This window comes from Mirounga leonina, unplaced genomic scaffold (assembly GCF_011800145.1).
Source record: "Mirounga leonina isolate KUSES-001 unplaced genomic scaffold, KU_Mleo_1.0 Mir_91, whole genome shotgun sequence".
Classification (NCBI taxonomy): Eukaryota; Metazoa; Chordata; class Mammalia; order Carnivora; family Phocidae; genus Mirounga; species Mirounga leonina.
Genome location: NW_023270839.1, coordinates 21,273,816 through 21,295,042, shown reverse-complemented (window position 1 = coordinate 21,295,042; position 21,227 = coordinate 21,273,816). Strand labels below are relative to the sequence as shown.

Genomic DNA, 21,227 nt, shown 5'->3' with positions numbered 1-21,227 from the left:
GTGAAAAAAAAAATGATTAGTTCTTCAGTCAGTTTTGTAAGATGCAGCTAAAGATAAAAATAAGTAGCTGGAAGACAAAAAAAAGTGTAATTCCTGTGAGTATCAGTTCCATTGTAAATATAAAATATCAAATGTGATAGCATAACTGGCAAATTAAGTTATACATAATAAATTTTTTCAACCTAAAATAAAGTGATTAGAATGGGTGAAATAGGTGACAGGGAATTAGGAGTACACTTATTTTGATGAGCACTGAGTAATATATAGAATTGTTGAATCACTATATTATACACCTGAAACTAATATAACACAGTATGTTAACTATAACAGAATTAAAATTTAAAAAGAAAAGGAGGAAACAGATCCATGCATACTGAAATAAGACAATCTTTAGAAAATTAAAAAAATAATTAAAGTGATTAATAAATTTTTGTATAGCATTTAGTTTAATTTTTCTCAAAAGTTTATGGTGGGCATCATTACTCACCTACCAATCTCTCTTACCTAAGTTCTCAGTTATTCCAGGGGAACCTGGGTGACTCAGTCAAGCAGCCGACTCTTGATTTCCACTCAGGTGGTGATCTCAGGATCGTGGGATCAAGCCCCACATCTGGCTCTGCACTCGGTGGGGAGTGTGCCTGAGATTCTCTTTCCCTCTCCCTCTGTCCCTTCCTGTCCCCCATCTCTAAAATAAATAAATAAATCTTTAAAATAAATAAATTCTCAGTTATTCCAATACCCAAAGAGAGCAGCTATAAGTTGTCACAAATATTTCCCTGAATTTCCTTTCATGCTCTAAAATCCATACCCCCTTCAGTGATCCAGTTGTCCACACTCTGCCTAGAAAATGACCGGAGTTAGAGAAGGGCCACTCACCTCCATTAAGCTCTGTCATCAGGCCACCAGGGGGCAGATGCAGGCCCTTGGATCAGAGCACAACATGCCCAGGGTAGCTGCTGACCAGGAGTCAGAGACCTGGTAGTTTGCTAAGAATGGGCTCAGAGCATGACAGAAGGAAGAAAAGTTCAGGAGCTGGGGAGATACAGCAAGGCCAGAGTGAGGTCTGGCAGATTCCGTGGCAGTTTGTCAGTTGCTTTGATCATCATTAGCTTAGGAGAAAGAGAAACCCTGATTGGAATGGCCTACCCATCCACCCTTTTTTTGTGGGGGAGGGGGAAGGCAACTCATTTAGGTTCAAGGTGGCAGTCTAATCTTGAGATTGACATATCCCCAATTCTGAACTGGGATTCTCTACAAAAGAGGAAACAAACATCATCTGCCTATAAGCCTAATGCACGAGAAATAACCACCTCATCTCTGCTTGTGACCCCAGTACTGAGACACCATCTAAGTGGCTTTAATAGAGAGCTATTCCACCTCTCAGAGCTCACATTCCATTCAAACAGCCCCACTCTATTTCTGAGAAAGTAACAAATGCCTGGAAAACGCTAGACCCTAGGAAGGAAGATGAGAAAAGCCTCATTTCTTTCTTGAGCAGTTTTAATTCACAGAGATTTGTACCTATACTGTGCTTCTGAGTGACCAACTTATGAAGAGCAATCATGGAACCAGATTTTCTTACAGTAATTCCTCTAACTCAATAGATTTTATTGAATATCTATCTTCTACTGAATGCCTCACTGTCCAGTCTTAATGTGCCCACAACTATTCCTCTGGTGTTTGGGATTGGCCAAATATGCCAGGGTCTGTGGCTCTGCACATGTTGTCCCTTCTGCTGGGGATCCTCTCTCTCCCAACCCCAATCATTATCTCTTTAGTAAACTCTTCCATAACCAGCCCCACCAAACTTTACTCCCCTCCCCCATCTGTTGTAGAAAATATTTTGCTGGCTCTGTACTAGAGTTTCTCACCTTCAGCCCTGTTGACATTTTGAGCTGGCTAAGTTTTTGTTGTGGGGGGCTGTCCGGTGAGTTTTAGAATGTTTAGCAGCATCTCTGGCCTCTGCTCACCAGATACCAGGAGCATCCCCCTAGTTAGGACAGTCAAATTGTCTCCAGATATTGCCAAATGTCTGCTAGGTGTATGGGAGTGGGACTCACTCCCAGTTGAGAATTAGTGCTTTACACATTTCTATAGCACCCTAGATCTTTGTGCATACCTGTACATAATTATTGTTTGATTTCATGTCTGCCCCTTCACTAAATTATGGACAACTGCTGGGTAGTGCTGTATCTTGCTCACCTTGACAGTACATGGCATTTGTTGGATAAAGCTCCTTATCAAATAAATGGCTATGAAATTCTGATGATCAGCTAGGAACTATGTTCCTAAGTAAAAAAAAAAAAAAAAAAAAAAATTGTTTCATCTTGAATATTTTTGTTGCTGGCTGATTTTTTTTAAAAAAGATTTTATTTATTTGAGAGAGAGCAAGAGAGGGGGAGAGGGGCAGACGGAGAGAGAGAAGCAGGATCCCCACTGAGCAAGGAGCCTGATGTAGGCCTCGGTCCCAGGACCCTGAGATCATGACCTGAGCCGAAGGTAGATGCTTAACTGACTAAGCCACCCAGGTACCTCTTGGCTGAAATGTTTAACATCATTCAGTAAAGATGATTGTACTAAATCCCAGAGTCTGCACATCCTTGAGCCTGTAGCCCTGGGGCAAGAATACCGGCTTAAAAGACAGAATGCTTCTCTTCCACTGAAGAACCCAGAGCACTGAATATTGTTGGCTAAAATGTTTAACTCCTCTGGGAATCAGTTCCTCCTATAAGATATGACTTCCTAAGACTCCCTTCCACCTCTAAACGATGTGATGCCAAAATCTATATAGCATGAGGTCCAAAATTCGAAGGGGCACTTCAAGTTTTTATTTCACTATTTAAAAACAAAGTTGGGAGGGGTGCCTGGGTGGTTCAGTTGGTTGAGCATCTGCCTTCGGCTCAGGTCATGATCCCAGGGTCCTGGGATCAAGCCCCACATTGGGCTCCCTGCTCAGCGGGGAGCCTGCTTCTCCCTCTCCCTCTTCCCCACCTCCATTCCCGTTCCCACTCCCACTCATGCTCTCTCTTGCTATCACTCTCTCTCAAATAAATAGAATCTTAAAAAAAATTTAAAAAGTTGGAGGTAGGCAATGGACAGTGATATCTAAGAAGCTACACATACCAGGGGCGCCTGGGTGGCTCAGTCGTTAAGCATCTGCCTTTGGCTCAGGTCATGGTCCCAGGGTCCTGGGATCGAGCCCCACGTAGGGCTCCTGCTCCGCGGGAAGCCTGCTTCTCCCTCTCCCACTCCCCCTGCTTGTGTTCCCTCTCTGGCTGTCTCTCTCTGTCAAATAAAGAAAATCTTAAAAAAAAAAAAAAAGAAGAAGCTACACATACCAGGTTTCGCCATGTAATTTGTAGGGGGGTGGAAAACAAAAACAAAGTCATAAATCAAAGTTACTTTTCTTTTTCCAAGCATCGACTTTATCATATGCAAAATATAGATGATAATGCTTACCTGATAGGATTGCGGCGAGGATTAAATGAGATGATGTATATAACAGGCTTGGCAGCACTTGGCACACGGTGAGCACCCAGTAGATGGTAAGAGCTATTGTCATTGTGCTGACATTGGTATAGCAGATGGTTGACAAATCTTCTCCCTCAAATTAACTTTCTGTCTTGAAATATAACAAGAGTTGTAAATTGGTATTAATCTTCAAGGACTCCAACAGAACTGAATATAAATTAAAAGTTCAATTTTCCATCTTCTAGGCTCCAAGGAAGTTACTGAAAAGTCAGAGTTATTTCGTCTTTTATGCTTCAGCGAGGACCTTACAGATGTTTCTATCATAGTTTTTATTACACTGCATTATTTCTTTCATTGTACCACAACTGTTTTTCACATCTCTTCTCCACTAGCTGTGAGCTTCTTGGAGGAAAGGACTGTCTTGTACCTCTTTTTAACTACACAGGCCTACCACACTATAAAAATTTAATAAATACCAGATAAATGAGCAAAAGAATGAGCCATGAAATAATGAATGGCCGATGCCTAGCAATGCGCTGCACCTTCTCTCTTCTGGTTGGAGAAAAGAACAGCTGTTGTCTCTGTGGCTTGGACTTGTTCAGAGGAAAGGCAGGGAGAAGTTCATTCTCTAAAGGCTCTTTTCTCAGCAGGGAAGCCAAGTGGTATGGGTAGACCCTCCCTCTATCCTGTCACAGTGCCCGCAGCCCCTCTGCCCTCCCTTTAGAGGGTCGGTGATACTGGGCAGAGCCACACCTGGGGCCCTATGCCTTCTGTGTGCCACTCCACAGGAAAAGGGAATATGCCCTGTAGGATCTTTTTGCCTGCTGACAGCTAAGGGGGTCGGGGAAGGGCCCATATCAAATGCTACCCTGATTAATGTCTCCCATACAGTGACAGTTATGTTAGAGCAGTCTATAAATAGTCCCTGGATAGTGAAGCAGAAAAAGATTGTCTCAAAGTCGGAAACCCACCAGCATAATACCATGAAACTGAACTATGACTGTTTATAAATAAGTCTGGCAGAATAGCCTGCTGTCCCTAACCATGAATACCCAGTAGGGCCCAATCTTGCCTACTAGCCTCAGATCCCAACCCAGCCAGGGAGTACTGGATAGGGCACTAGGAGAGCAGGGCCTACAGACAAAGGCCTGTGCCTCCCTGAGACCTTTGATGGTTCTAATCCATGAGGCTGTCAGGAAAGCCCAAGGAGGCCAGGAGGTAGGAAACCCGGGGAGCTCATGTGCATTTGTGCAGGTGCGGGCGGCTGCCGCTCCCTGCTCTTGCTGCATGGAAGCTGCTATTTTAGAGACAGACGCTGAGCTAATGATGTCGTTGAAACTTATTTTACGCTATTAACACTCCCTAGGACAGTCATCCCAGTACACAGATTTTAATATCAAATCAGTGGGACCTAACTGATGTAGCTAAGGAAAGGACCTAAAAGTTTAATCCTTTGTAACAATTTTAGGTTCTTGGAGAGTAATTTGTTTCTCCTGGCAGGTGTACTTAATATTTACAGTAGGGATGAATTCAGTGTAGACCAGACAATAGAAAAGATCGGTCCTGGCTGAAACTTGGGCTGGGCTTCTCTACTCTGTCTCTCTTAACCCCTTTCTTGAATAGTTCAATTTCAGTCTGTGGTTGATGAAATCCAGATATAGCACAGCTCAGGATACTTGGCTTTCATTCTCTGCTGTGACCTCAGCAAACATCAGGAAATGATAAATGTGCATTGCCAGATTATCTCACTGTGTGGCTAACTTGGTTTAAAGCTAGATCAGACCTGAAGTGAATACATTTGAATATCCACCTCTCCTAATCCCATATCCACTCTCATCAAATGAGCTTCTACTTTTCCAAAAAGATACCTGAAAGCTAAATCCAAACTTCCATAACTGTCCCCCTGGAGTCCTATCATTGCCACCTTAAAAGAAACATCGTCTCCTAGGAGTTGCCACAGTTCAAAAGGCTTGCACAGCTCTGCTGGCTGTACTAAAATGAAACTGTTAGACATCCGAGGGTAGGAGAGCACAAGTGGACTACCAAAGTCCTCAGACCAAGGCTACGTCATCCTTTTTCTCATACACTTCAAAAAATATACTTCTGAGAGGAAAATCAACAGCAGGATTTTCCCTTCTTAATTCCATATCCATATATTTTTTTAAGATTTTATTTATTTGAGGGCGCCTGGGTGGCTCAGTTGGTTAAGCGACTGCCTTAGGCTCAGGTCATGATCCCGGAGTCCTGGGATCAAGTCCCACATTGGGCTCCCGGCCCGGCGGGGAGCCTGCTTTTCCCTCTGACCCTATCCCCTCTCATGCTGTTTCTCTCTCTCTCTCTCTCTCTCTCTCTCTCAAATAAATAAATAAATAAAATCTTTTAAAAAAAAGATTTTATTTATTTGAGAGAGAAAGAGAGACAGAGCATGAGCAGAGGGGGAGGAGCAGAGAGGAGGGGCAGGGGAGGAGCCTGATGCGGGGCTCGATCCTGGGACCCTGGGATCATGACCTGAGCCAAAGGCAGATGCTTAACTGACTGAGCTGCCTAGGTGTCCCACCTCCTCCATATTTTTTCCTCAACTTTTAAACAGCATCTTCCGCCTTCACTGAGATCATGCTGAATCCTTAAGAATCTTTTTCTCTGGAGACTCTCCTCTAGAGCCTTTAAGGGCTCCTTAGCACCTATAGAATAAACTCTAAACTCCATAACACAGCACACAATGCTCTATTCATGATGTGGCCTTAATCTTTTCTTTACTTCTCACTTCTTCCCACAGCCATGTACAATAGTCAGCCAAATTATTCATGTCAGTTATGCTCGGTGGCAGCTCACTTCAACTTCTGCTCTTACATCCTGTTGAGTTCATATTCTTGCCTAAGTGTATACCTTGACTGCCTGTGATGTATGAAGTGCCTAGTACTGTGCCTGGAACATAGCTATTACTTAATAAATGGCAGATGTCATTATTAATGACACTTTCTTGCTTCAATTCTCTTTTTTTTTGCATTCAATTAATATTAATAGTTATTGTACCCCTGACAGTCCACACAAAAGGCTTTTATTTTGTTTTGTTCTTGTTTCATTTTGTTTTAAATTATCATTTTATTTTACTTTCTTCAAGTTCTTAAATTCCAGTTAGTTAACTTATTAGCTTCAGGTGTAGAATTTACACTTGATCTTAGCCAAAAGGCCGAGAAGCGATGTTTCAGGTGTAGAATTTAGTGATTCATCACTTACATACAACACCCAGTGCTTATCACTACAAGTGCCCTCCTTAATTCATCACCCATTAAACCCATCTTCCCACCCACCTTCCCTCCAGTAACCCTCAGTTTGTTCTCTATAGTTAAGAGTCTGTTTCCTAATTTGCCTCTTTTCCCCCGTATGTTCATCTGTTTTGTCCCTTAAATTCCACATATGAGTGAAATCATATGGTATTTGTCTTTCTCTCACTGATTTATTTCTTGCTTCAATTCTTAAAAGAGGTAATATTAGTCATGCTGCCACTAAAACATTTGATCCCTGCCTAGAGCTTATACTCCAAATCCCTATCAAATTTTTCTTCTTGATGAGCTGGGCTAGACAATGAAGTAGTAACACTCAGTGTTCCCAAGCATATGTATGGTGATAGTAATCAGAACAGTGGTTGCTTGTGGGGGGTGGGAGGGTGGAGATTGACTAGAAGAGGGCATAAAGGAACTTTCTGGAATGATGGAATTGTTCTATATTTTGATTGGGGTGCTGGTCATTATGACTATATATATTTGCCCAAACTCATCTTATTATACACTTAAAATCAGTTCATTTTGCTGTCTATAAAATTTATCTTGATTTTTTTGAAAAAGTCAGAATCCCCTCTATTTTTTTTCCCATAAAGCAGAGTCAAAAACTCAATGTCTACATGAGCTTTGCAGGTAAGGGAAATGTGTAGTGGGTTAGGTAGAATACAGTAGGGAAGGTTGAGGGCTGCTGACAAACTGGAGAGAGTCTGCTCTTATCCTGATCACATAGATAATATGTGCAAAAGCAGAATCTGTATTTAATAGACACTTCAGATGCTTGAATCATTAGCCAGTTCTCTGATACACTGTGCTATGTCACAGAGCAATTAATAGTCTCCAAAGTGGGATGCATAAGATGATCTATTGAAATGTAGGAAGATAATATTTAGAAATTATTTCAATTTTTTTTCATTTTCATCTTTTTCTTCCTCTTTTCATTTTAGAATATACAAAGGAACCCACAGAAGGGAGTATACCACATTTATCTTTTTTTTTTTTTTTAAAGATTTTATTTATTTACTTGACAGAGAGAGAAGGAACACAAGCAGGGGGAGTGAAAGAGGGAGAAGCAGGCTTCTCACTGAGCAAGGAGCCCTATGCGGGCCTAGATCCCAGGACCCCGGGATCATGACCTGAGCCAAAGGCAGATGCTTAATGACTGAGCCACCCAGGTGCCCCTATCTTTTTTTAAGAAAAGATTTTCTTTCTTTATTTAAGACAGAGAGAGAGAGAGAGCGCGCAGGAGCAGTGGGGAGGGGCAGAAGCAGGCTCCCTGCTGAGCCTGGAACCCAATGCAGGGCTGGATCCCAGGACTCTGGGGTCATGACCTGAGCCTAAGGCAGCCACTTACCCGACTGAGCCACCCAGGCGCCTCCTACCACATTTATCTTGCATATCCTGTGCCAAGTCAAGCAACCAAAGCCTGGGGTGTGGGACATTTCAGAGAATGCAGCGTGTAGACAGATATGACACAGGAATGGGCACCGTTCCATTGGCACAACTGAGACATCATATTGGAGACCAATGCTGCTATAGCCACGGAAAGTAAGGAACAAACTTTACTGCCCATTTCATTCTGAGGGAAAAGGAGAGAGGACTGTAGAAATCACATCCTCTCCAATTCTAAAGTGCAGGCTGAATTGTGAGTGCTATATGATCTTCTGCAAAAGAAGAAAGAGTATGTGTTTGGCTGGAGGTGGAGCATGGGTGGCGAGGAGGTCTTCTCAAGGCCTCTGACCCTGGAGCAGCTGGGATGGTGATGCTTCACAGAGAAGCATGCCAGCTTCTTGATTAGCTGACCAGTGTGGTGAAGGCAGGCACACCTGTAAAGCCAGGGTAATGGCATCTCCTCTCTGGCCTGGCAGGTCAGAGAGCACAAAACCACAACTCTAGATTCCCATGTGCCTAGGCAACTCCTCAGACTAAACTCAAAGGCCAGTAGGAGTCCCAGGGGACATGGTGCCTGCCCATATACCCACCTGAACCCTGCTGGTTGGAGATGTGGTCAGAAAGGACTGAATTCCTTCCACTCCAGTGGAATCAGGAAATCCAGAGAAACCCAGAGACAGCACCCTGCCTGGTCCCTTAATAAAAATAAAGTTTCTATTGCTCTAAATAAGACCTCATATATGGTTGCTTAAACAAGAATAATGTTTATTTATCTCTCAAGTAAAAGTTCAAATTTGTATGGTGGCTCTGACTCGCAAAGTTGTCAGTCTCCCAGATTCCTTCCATCCACTTGCTCCACTATCTCTAGGATGTTGCCCTGTTTAGATGATCCAAAATGCCCATGTGTGGTCAACGAAAAATTGATTGTAAATTGATTACTATAAGAAAAAAGGAAAAATTGCTTTGAGGACAACCACTGGTCTCTGGCACAATATGACAACCAAAGTCCAGGCCTGAAGCATGAAACTAAAGAAATCAAAAAGCAGTCTCATAGTGTGTGAGAAATGAAAGAGTTTTTTATATACTCCAGAGAACAATTTTTAAAAGCAGCCTTTTTGAGTCCAGTGTATTGGATGCCAACAACCCATAGTTTCTGCACGAGGACGTTTCCGTGCCAAGGGTTCTATCTGTCCTGAATGACACAGCACACTTCATATATAAATGCGGTGGTACTGATAGCAGTTGAGTTTTTTCAAACAAACTGGGCATTTTTTATTATATTTAAGGGAAGTGCAGAGGCACCGACTACAGAAGATGTGGCCACATTCCGTAGAGTAAATGTGTCGCCTACTCAGTTCAATCTCCGAGTACCCATCCATACAAATTCGACACTGGATATAACCAGGTAGTGTGCAACTTAAAGCTTTTTCTTCCAGGGCATTATGACAGGTACTGTTGGTTACATACACATCTCTGTTTCTCATCAACTCCTCCTTATCACTGCTCACCACATAGCTGCCAATTTGGCCTTGGGGTGACCTTGTATTTCCCCCTGGCCACCTCCTTTCTTCAGTAATCACAACAGAGTCATGGCAAGTTAGGTCAATCACTGTAGGTTCTAGGGATTCACAGGTGAGGTCAACTATTTCATCACTTTCCCTGAGATCTATCAGTTCTGCTTCTAAGACTATCTCAGGAGTTGGGCCTCCTTCCCCAGCTGTATGGAATTCTTGGGTTTGTCTGGAATTCAGCATGCTACCGTAGCACATTCTTATATTCATTATGCTTGTTGGATCCAGTCTTCAGAGAAGTAAGTGATCTGTACCAAAGTTTACAGTGAATGTTCAAGTGCCCAGTGTCTCACAGCTGTTGGTCAGTTACTCTCTGACTTACATAAGAATTTAGAACCCAGATATTCTGGCATATTTGAACTCTGATTCTGGTTCCTCCTGTCTCCACCTCCACAACTGCTGTGTTCCCACGTGGGTGGGTGGGTATAGATTTGTGACTTTCAAGACAACTCAATCTGAATTTTTAACTGAAAAAAAAAAGAGAAAAATTAAGTTTTGGTAATATATAAAGTAAGATTGATAAGCAGTGTAAAATGGATAGATATCCAGAAAAAAATGTGTACTCAAAATATTTTGATAGTTATGCATTTAAACAAAGTTTAAACTTTTGTCTTTCTGCATTCCATGTCCTGATAGCAGTGGGAAGGAAAAGCCCAAAGGGCACTGACATGAAGAAAAGCACAAAATCACTGCATACCAGGGCACCTAAGTGGTGTAGTTGATTGAGCATTTCGGCTCAGGTCGTGATCTAAGGTCATGGGTTTGAGCCCCGCACTCAGTGTGGAATCTGCTTGGGACTCTCTCTCCCTCTGCCCCCCCACCATTCATTCTTTCTCTCTCTCTCTCTCAAATAATAGGTGAATAAATCTTAGAGAAAAAAAAAATCACTGCCTACCAAGAAAGGGTCACTACTGCATCCAAGATTCGGTGTGAGGATCTCAAGGAAACACTTTTTTTTTGAGAGAGAGAGAGAAATGGGAGGAGGAGCAGAGGGAGAGGTTGAGAGAGAATCTTAAGCAGACTCTGTGCACAGAGCCTGACTGGGGGCTTGATCTCAAAACCCTGAGATCATGACCTGATCCAAAATCAAGAGTCAGACACTTACCTGCTTAAGCCACCCAGGCACCCTGGAAACACTTATTTTTTACAAAGTAAAAATGAAGAGACCAAAAAGTTCTTTGCACATTTGGGTTTCTAATAGCAAATAAGAAATGAACTATTTAGTCCATGCAGAGGTTTATCTTGCCCAGCATTCCCTTTCTAACAGAGATATCAAGAAGAATTTTCTTGAAGAGTTTTATCCCAGATTCTGTTTTAGAAAAGGGGGGATGGAGTTCAAGCATTTGCCATAGAGAGACTTGGTTTGAGTCTAGCCTCTGTGACTTTGGGCACATGATGTAGACAGTTAAAGTTCTCAAAACCTCAGCATGTAAATCCTTTCTAAAAATTATTTTGTAATTTAAAAAATAATGCATCTTCAGTCCTCACTAGGGAAATGTAAATTAAAGCCATAATGAGATACCATTTCACACCCACTGGGATGACTATAATTTAAAAAATAGATAATATGAAGTGTTGGTGAGAATGTAGAAAAATTGAGATTCTCATATAGCGCTGGTGGGAATGTAAAATGATGTAGCAGCTTTGGGAAACAGTCTGTCAGTTCCTCAAAAGGTTAAACATAGAGTTACCATATGACCCAGCAACTCCATTCCTAAGTGTATACTCAGGAGAATTGAAAACTTCTGTCCAGTCTGAAAACTTGAACATGAAAGTTGATCACAATATTATTCTTAATAGCCAAAAAGTAGAAACAACCCAAATGCCCATTAACTAATGGGTAAACAAAATGTGGTATATCAATACAATGGAGTATTATTCAGCAGTAAAAAAGAATAAAGTACAGATACTTGCTATAATATGGATGATCTTTGAAAACATCATATTAGGTAGTAGAAGTCAATCACAAAAGACCATAAGCTGTGTGATTCCATTAATATGAAATGTCAAGAACAGACAAATCCATAGCAACAGCAAGATGAGTAGTTCCTTAAGCCTGGGGTGTTGAGGAGAAATAGGAAGTGACTGCTAATGGGTACAGAGTTTCTTTTTGGATAATGAAAATATTCTAAAATTGAGGTGATGTTTGCACAACTCTGTGAATATACTAAAACCCACTGAATTGTATTACTTTAAATAGATGAATTATATGGTTTGTGAATTATATCTCAATAAAGCTTTTACCAACACAAACTCATAAGCTGCCATATTGAAATGTTACACAAAACAATATGACACAATCTGGATTCAGACACAAGCCCTAGAACCTGGTGGGGAAGTGTGGGGTCCTAAAGGAACATGGCGAGGAGGGCACCCTGAGGAAGGCACAATGCTCAGGGCTCCACCTGAAGCGTCAGCCTACTTACCGAGGCAGTTCTTTCAGACCCCACAGACCCCTGCTTTTCACCAGATCACCGCCCTCAAGTATTTGCCTTCTAGGACCGGCCTGCTCCTCCTCCTTCACGCTGTGCCCAGGGAAACAGAACCTTCAGGTCGAGGCTGGGCTGCCCCGAAAAGCAGCACCCACCACCACCGACCCCACCCACGTACCCCATCGATGACTTCGCTGTTTTGTCCTGTCCAGCCCGGTCCTGCCCAGGGAACTATCCAGGGAGAATGCGCTGGAAGCGTGCGTTCCAGCGGCGCGCCACTTTCCCGCCTCTCCGCTGCTTCCCTGTCGGGTCTGGACAGAGCCTGAGCGACCAGAACCCGGGTGCCTGGCCACCCTGGGCCCGGAAGAAGGACCGAGGAGCTGCAGAGCCAGGGAGAGCCTGCGGATGGAGAGAAGCAGAGGGAGGGGGCGGCACGGGACGGGGAGCTCACCGTGAACTCGCTTAGGCTGGGGGCGGCGCTCAGCGAAGAACAGCCAAGGTCGCGAAGCGAGGGGTCTCAGCGCAAGTTATCGACAGGACCGTGGAAAGCGCTGGGGGTTTCCCTCCTTTTGACCCACTATTTTAGTTTCTCAACTGCCCAATCAAAACCCGAGTCCATGGTGGCTTGTCACCAGTCTCTGGGCGGAAAGCCATGTTCTAGGTTAGAAAAGGGGAGTTTCCCGTCCTTAGTTTCGTCCCTCTGGGGGTTTCTGCTTTCTGAGAAAGAGGAGGCACTGGATTGTTGTTTCTTTCCCCTGATCGTTAGATCAGCAACTCCCTACTCTCTAGAAAAGTGGTTCTCATTCAATAGAGATAATGTGCCTCTCTAAAATTTTGGAAATTAACAGGGCTGTTTTTAGTCGTTCCAGTGATGTGGTCACTATAGGTATATATATAGGGGCTGAGAGGGGCCCCAGCTTCCCCACGCACACACACACATTCTCTCTGTCTCTCAGTGAATGGAAACCTGCTTATAATCTGGTCTTTACAATCACATATAAAAATGTGTTTTATTTTCCAATTATTTTATTTCTTGAATATGTATTAACTATTCAGTAGGCCAAGACTGTTACCAAACCAAAGTGGGCCCATTACTTGAGTTATAGACAGAGACTACACCAAATGGAGTTGCCTCAAGGTCAACTTTATTTGTACAGACAGGGAGACCATGCAGAATCATTTCGACAGCTGCATCTCCCTGAACAAGGGAAAGCAGCCTCTTTTATTAACGTTTGGGATATTCAGAAGGGGATTTTAACATTCCAGTGAGGTTGAGGTAACTGCCACACTTTCTCAGTCATCTGGGCAGGCATCTTCCTCAAATGTTTTTTTTCTGTTCCAGTTAGTTTGTTTCTAAAAGGTAAGATTGACAGCTAGACAGAAGCTTCTAGAAGTTTAGTTCCTACAAGGTAGATGGGCAAGCAGAAGTTTCTACTTGAGATTTTCTGAGGTCAGAGGGTCAGGCTGGTGATAGGACCATATACACTGAATTTTCCAGGAATGCAACTACCAGACAACTAAAAGGAAGATGTGTTTTTGGTTTGCTTTTTGTATTTGGAATTTTATCTGTAGATATTCACTGTTTTAGAGGAGCACACCACAGCCAACAATACCATATCAGAATCTGAGCCATCAATATAGTGCAACCCTCTGTCTTCAGTGTCATAGTTTACAGAGATCCTAGGCCAGTTGCAAGCATCTGGCACTTCTTACATGAGCCAGTGCAGCCAGGCTAGAGCATTCACATACTAAATTGCTTAGCCTTCACAATCGAATTAGTAAAGGGGTACCATTAAAGATCTTGATCTCCTTAAAAGGAGGTGTTGGGGAAAATGAGGAGGGGGAGTTGGATCTGATTGGAGTTAAAACTTCTAATCTACAATGGAGTCCTGGGGCCTGTGCCCATCAGTCTATCAAGCCTGAGCTTGAGTACTGGACTCCCCACCCTAGAAATCGAGCAGAGAGGCTCCTATATACAAATGACCTGCTTAGCGTGCCGTCACCAGTTAGTGGCAGAACTCTTCATTTTACAGGTAAGAAAACTGAGGCCAGGAAAAATTAAGAGATTTGAAAGAGGATGAGCTGTGACAGAGGCAGGACTAGAAGCTCCTGGGAATGCAGTTTGTAAACTCTCTGAGCAAGATCATTCCCAGAAATCCTGAGGCTGCCAGAAGAGAGCAGGCTTCCCTTTGGGGAACTGTCCAGAATGAGGAGGACTTTTACCTAAAGCACTCCATGGAAAGAAGTGAGGCATGGTTTCTTTTTTTCACCAGTTAAGTGCCAAAAAGTTTTCCCTTTTATCTCTTTGCTGTGGTTTTAGGTAATTTTACTTGCTGTAGGGAGCTATGAAAATAAATAACCACTGCAAGTAAAAGCAGTTGCCTGGAGCTTTACATTTTATGGAGCTCTTCTCACCACCATCTCCTTCTCAGAATAACACTTGAACAGTGCCTGGCGTGGAGGAGATGCTCCATATTCATTGAATAAATGATTGATCGAATAAGTGAACAAACTTTATGATGTAGGAATAATTATCCCATTTTATGGATATGGTGACAGAGTCAAGCCAGTAGTAATGGTTTCTCCAATTTCTTTTGTGGAATTAGAATTCAGACTCCGGTCTGAGTTCAGTGGTATTCACACTTTAATGCTAGCCCCCAGAAATCTGGAACTTTTAATGGAAGTTAGGGACTGCATGTGTTGTGGGCCCTGCAGAGGAAGTTGACAGGAAACTCTCAGTAGCCGACTGGTGCCCCACCCAGACTCTATGAACCCATACCCAGCTTTTTGATATTTTGCTGCTAACAACTAGCACCTGCACATTACCCCAGCCCTGCAGATTACCCTAAGGCACTGGAGTGAGCTGGAAGTACCTGGGAATTTTATGTTTCAGCCCACAACACACTTCGCAGCATATAGCCAAAGACAGGCTGATGTGAGGTGCCAAAGCCCAGCTCCTTTGCTTCAAGACAGAACTAACTTTGAGGGGTATTCCTTTGTTTTAGAGTTCCCATGGGACCAGGCTGAGTGTGGGACTTCTGAAATCACCCCTTCACTTGGCTTCTCCCCATTCCCTCTCCTTCATTCCCCCTCCCCCAAGTCCCTTGTTGATTTCTCCTGGAAGCCCTGTTTTTATAAGCCACATACACCCAAATTCTGGAGTCAGGGCCTGCTTCTGCAAGATCTCAACCTAACATGCTCCCTGACTCTTCAGATGATGAAAATGGCATGCACACTTCAAGACAGTAAGGATGCCTAAGAAACCCCTTCAAATAGCACTATGGCATTGTGTGGCAGCAAGAGTGCTCTCTGTTTTTTCTAAATGAAAACAGTAAAAAGAGGAAGTGGCCCGTGGGGGTGGGGAAGCCTCACATTTATTGCGGTCTTCAGTTAGGCCTGTCTGTTATAAAGATAGAAATATCTTCTTCGTTTCCAAGACTTTTTAATCATAGCAAGTGCTTGATGCATGACTAAATTTTTTTTCTTAATTCTATTTACCAGGGTTTTTTTTCCTAACTAAGGTTTATCTTCCTTCTTATTGCTCTCCAAAGTATCAGAATTGTTTTTAATGCATGAAGTTTCTAATCAAACTGCTCAGATATCTAGGACCCAAATTGGTTAGTCTTTGATTTTTTTTCTAAAAGCCTAGAGTCCAAGGAGACAATTTCCCCACCAAGCTGGGTGGGGCATGGGGAATCCCAGGGTGGTGTGCCAGCTCAGAGGTGTATATAGTTGCTGTCAAGATTTGTCTGTTAAACTGCATCCTCGCTGTGTCTAAGAACAGGGGCATCAGCAAGAATGGGGACCTGCCGTGGCCCTCATTCAGGAATGAGTTCAAGTATTTCCGAAGAATGACCACATCCTCCTCAGTAGAAGGTAAACAGAATTTGGTGATTATGGGTAGGAAGACATGGTTCTCTATTCCCGAGAAGAATCGACCTTTAAAGGACAGAATTGATTTAGTGCTCAGAGACCTTGAGGAGCCCCCACAGAAGCTCATTTTCTTGCCAAAAGTCTGGATGATGCCTTAAAAGTTTTTGAGCCACCAGAATTAGCAAAGAAAGTGGACATGGTTTGGATAGTGGGAGTCAGTTCTGTTTATAAGGAAGCCATGAACAAGCCAGGCCACGTTAAACTATTTGTGACAAGGATTGTGCAGGAATTTGAAAGTGACACGTTTTTTTCCAGAAATTAATTTGGAGAAATAAAAACTTCTCCCAGGTGTTCTTTCTGATGTCCAGGAGGAGGAACGCATTAAATACAAATTTGAAGTATATGAGAAGAATGATGAATGTGAAGGTGTTCTCTGATTTATTTCAAGTTGCTCCCCCTCCCCTCCAAACAATTGTATATGTTAATATTAGAAAAAAAGAGTTTTATTGACTTTAGGTCAATGGATAATTATTTCTAAACAATGAGTATTTATTAATTAATCTTAATTAGACTATAGTAAAGATCAATCTTATTTAGACCATATCAGATGCCTTTTGTGAAACATTTCTTGCTATAACAGTATGATGCCCATCAAGGATCAGCCCCTGCCTAGTGTAGTATATCTACCAAGAGCCAAAGTGAGAAAGTCCCCTGATAGCATGAGTTGAAACCAGGACCTATAGAGATAGGACTAGACAGATTTGTTCAAAGGTCAGAGATGGATTATAAACAGAAGAGCTAGAACTCAGATATTAAATGAAAATTAGATCAAAATAGGGATTATGAATTCTCTATGCATATCACACTTCTGAAAAAAAGTTCTGATCATTTGGACAGGGAATCAGTAAGTTGAGAACTCTGGCATATTCCATAGGGATAGTAAAGAAGTCAGTAGGACACTACCTTTTTGAAGGTTTAAAGAGAAGGTTGAGACCTCTAAAAACTGTGATCTTCAGTGAGATTCCATGGGACATTACAATGATAATTCTTTACAAAAAAGAGGAATCTAATAACAAGCATATGGCTAAAATTAGAAATTGAAAAGGCAATGAATTGAAAATAGATAATGCTAGAAACCAAAATTATCAAGTTGGAAACTAAACTAAATTTCACTAAATTAAAAAATGAAAATTAAAAAAAAAAAAAAGCGTAGAATCCAAGGAGAGATAAAGCTAATTTTTGCCCCTAAAACCTTAATGGCCACATCACAGACAAAATATTTATTTTATTAAGGAAAGACCTTGAATTTTTCCTCAAGAGCTTAGGGTATAAGCAATGAAGTAAAAAGCAACAGCCCGAAGATATTGGGAGAGTGATTGTACACAAACACTGGAAAAGACAACATTTGCCAGTGCCTGTGTTGTTTCCATGTATGCCCTGTTTTCATGAGGCAGAATGAAAAAAAAGTGAGATATAACAATTATTATTAAAAAAAAATTTAGGGGCGCCTGGGTGGCTCAGTCGTTAAGCGTCTGCCTTCGGCTCAGGTCATGATCCCAGGGTCCTGGGATCGAGCCCCGCATCGGGCTCCCTGCTCCGCGGGAAGCCTGCTTCTCCCTCTCCCACTCCCCCTGCTTCTGTTCCCTCTCTCGCTGTGTCTCTCTCTGTCAAATAAATAAATAATAAAAAAAAATAAAAATTAAAAAAATAAATTAAAAAAAATTTAAAACAAACATCATCACAATAACAATGACCATTTCTTATGTTTTATTTCTTCTGACATTATCAAAATATAATTTCAAAGACTAGACATTAAACTAAGTAATAGTTTTCCAAAGCCATGTTCTTGGGAATATGTACACTCAGTGCAATGTTGCTTTCCTTCCTTCCTTCCCCACTCCCTTCCCCCTCCCTCCCTCCCTCCTTCCCCCCTTCTTTCCTCCCTCCCTCCCTTTTTCTTTCTTTCTTTCTTTCTTTCTTTCTTTCTTTCTTTCTTTCTTTCTTTCTTTCTTTCTTTCTTTTCTTTCTTTCTACATTCTGGTATAATTAACATACAGTGTTATTTTAGTTTCAGGTGTACAATATAGTGATTCAACAATTCTATACATTATTCAGTGCTCATCATGATATGTGTACTCTTAATCCCCTTCACCTATTTTACTCATCTTCCCACCTACCTCCTCTCTGGTAACCACCAGTTTTTTCTCTATGGTTAAGAGTCTGTTATTGTTGTTATTGTTTGGTTTGTCTTTTTTCTTTGTTCATTATAAATTCCACATATGAGTGAAATCATGTATTTTTTTTTCTCTGACTTCTTTCACTTAGTTAGCATTATACCGTCTAGATCCATCCATGTTGTTCAAATGGCAAGATTTCATTCTGTTTTATGGCTAAGTAATATTCTATTATATATATGTATATATAAATATATATATCACATCTTTATTGTATATATGTATATATATGTGTATATATATGTGTGTGTATATATATATATCTCACATCTTCTTTATCCATCCATTATGAATACTTGGGATGCATGTATTCCTCCGAATTAGTGTTTTTGTATTCTTTGTAAATACCCAGTAGTGGAATTACTGCATCATATGATAATTCAATTTTTAACTCCATACTGTTTGCCACAGGGGCTGCATCAGTTTGCATTCCCACCAAAAATGAACAAGTATTCCTTTTTCTCCACATCCTTTCCAACACCACTGTTTCTTATGTTTTTTATTTTAGCCATTCTGTCAGGTGTCAGGTAGTATCTCATTGTGGTTTTGATTTGCATTTCCCTGATGATGAGTGATGTTGAACATCTTTTCATGTGTCTGTTGGCCATCTGTATGTCTTCTTTGGAGAAATATCTGTTCATGTCTTCTGCCCATTTTTAATTGGATTATTTGTTTTTTTGTGTGTTGAGTTTTATAGTTCTTTACATATTTTGGATCTAAACCTTTATTGTATATGTGATTCGCAAATATCTTCTCCCATTCAGTAGGTTTTCTTTTAGTTTTGTTGGTTGTTTCCTTTGCTGTGCAGAGGTTTTTATTTTGATGTAGTCCCAATGTTTATTTTTGCTTTTGTTTCCCTTGCCTCAGGAGAGGTAGCTAGAAAGATGTTACAGCTGATGTCAGGGAAATTACTGCCTGTCCTCTCTTCTAGGATTTTTATGGTTTCAGATCTCACATTTAGGTCCTTATTCATTTTGAGTTTATTTTTGTGTATGGTGTCAGAAACTGGTCCGGTTGCATTCTTTTCATGTAGCTGTCCAGTTTTCCCAACACTGTTTGTTAAAGAAACTGTCTTTTTCCCATTGCATATTCTTGTCTTCTTTGTTGTAAATTAATTGACCATATAATCATGGGTTTATTTCTGGGCTCTCTTCAATTCCATTGAAATATGTTCCTATCTTTGTGCCAGTACCACACTATTTTGATTACTATAGCTTTGTAGTATATCTTGAAATCTGGGACTGTGATTTTATTCTTCTTTCTCAAGGTTGCTTTGGCTTTTCAGAGTCTTTTGTGGCTCCATACAAATTTTAGGACTAATTGTTCTAGTTCTATGAAAAATGCTGTTGGTATTTAATGGAGAATTGCATTACATTTGTAAATTGCTTTAGATAGTGTGGACATCGTAACAATATTTGTTTTCCCAATCCATGAACATAGACTGTCTTTCCATGTATTTGTGTCATCTTCAGTTTCAACAATGACCCTTTAAAAAAAATAAAACAGGGGCACCTGGGTGGCTCAGTGGGTTAAGCAGCTGCCTTCAGCTCAGGTCATGATCCTGGGGTCCTGGGAGGGAGCCCTGTGTCCCAGGGAGCCTGCTTCTCCCTCTCCCTCTGCCTGCAGCTCCCCCTGCTTGTGCACTCTTTCATGCTCTCTGTCAAATAAATAAATTAAATCTTTAAAATAACAAACAAACAAACAAACAAAACAAAACAGGAGTGCCTGGCTGGCTCAATCGTGGAGCATGAGACTCTTGATCTCAGGGTTGTGGGTTGGAGCCCCATGTTGGGTATAGAGATTATTTAAAAGTAAAATCTTTTAAAAATTTAAAATAAAATACAAATAAAACAAAAAATGAAAATCTCTTGAAAAGCTAACCATGCCAAATTGAACACTGATAAGTGATCATCTCTGGCTGGTGAGACTAACAAGATTTTTTTTTCCTTTCTGCCTATATAAACACCTTATTGTTTAAAATAATGAACTATACTCAAATAATAAAAGATGTAAAAATTCAAATCATATATAAGTATGTAGAATATTTTTTTAAAAGTCTACTTTCAAGGGGCGCCTGTGTGGCATAATCAGTTGAGTGACCGATTCTTGGTTTTGGCTCAGGTCGTGATCTCAGGGTTATGAGATGGAGCCCTGGATCGGGCTCGGTGCTCAGCACAGACTCTCCTTAAGACTTTCTCTCCCTCTCCCTCTGCCCCTCCACTCCATGCTCATGTGCTTGCTCTCTCTCTCTCATAAATAAATAAATCTTAAAAAAAAAAAGTCTACTTTTGATTGTTCTGGACTTCCAGGGAAGATGGCCAAGTAGGAGGACCCTAAGCTCACCTCATCCCACAGACACAACTATAGATAACACGCACATCAGTGTAAATAACTGGGAAAAACGACCCGGAGACTGGCAAAACACACACTACAACTACATGTAGAGGAGAGGCCACATTGTAGAGGGTAGGAAGGGCAGAGATGAGATAGGGAGCTATCTCAAGCATGGGTCTGGTTGTGGTAGGAAGGGAGCTGAGGGTGTGATGAGGAAAAAGAAACAGACTATCAAACCAGGGAGCCTGCACTGGGAAGAGGAATCCCCAAAACATTTTGCTTTGAAAACCAGAGGGGCAGGGCTGAATTTCCTAAGTTCTTGCAACCACAGCACTTAAAGCCTGGAACTTTACAAATCAGCAGTCTCAGATCTAGGAGAGCTGGGAGAGTGATAGGAAACTGAGTCCCTGCCCTTAAAGAGACCCCACAACAAACAGCTTACGGAGATTTGGCTGAGAAGCAGCAATTGGAAAAACGCCTGGGGCATATGGGAGGGAGAATTATTCACTAATCTGAGTTCAATGAAGGACTTCTCCAGGAACAAAGGAGCTGGCAGATGTCATTTCCCTCCCCCTCCCCCCAGCATAAACACAGAGCCACCTGCAGAAACCAGCACAGCATGGGCATTCACTACCTAACTGC

At 41.6% G+C, this 21,227-nt stretch overlaps 1 protein-coding gene and 1 pseudogene across 2 annotated transcripts in view; one reads left to right on the top strand and one right to left on the bottom strand.

The window, feature by feature from the left end:
- The window catches only part of TRIM69 (tripartite motif containing 69), a 62,155-nt gene extending 49,152 nt beyond the window's left edge, over positions 1 to 13,003 (bottom strand). Inside the window, exons 1-2 of one of the 2 annotated variants that reach the window (XM_034994730.1) lie at positions 12,596 to 13,003; positions 3,460 to 3,622 (exon numbers count right to left, since the gene is read on the bottom strand). The gene's annotated coding sequence lies outside the window, so the exon portion shown is untranslated. Of the gene's footprint in view, positions 1 to 3,459; positions 3,623 to 8,071; positions 10,180 to 12,595 lie in introns of those variants that run through there. The other variant, XR_004677378.1, reaches the window with a different exon arrangement.
- A 2,336-nt stretch (positions 13,004 to 15,339) lies between these two features.
- LOC118003551 lies at positions 15,340 to 16,454 on the top strand (annotated as a pseudogene).
- The last annotated feature ends 4,773 nt before the right edge of the window (positions 16,455 to 21,227 follow it).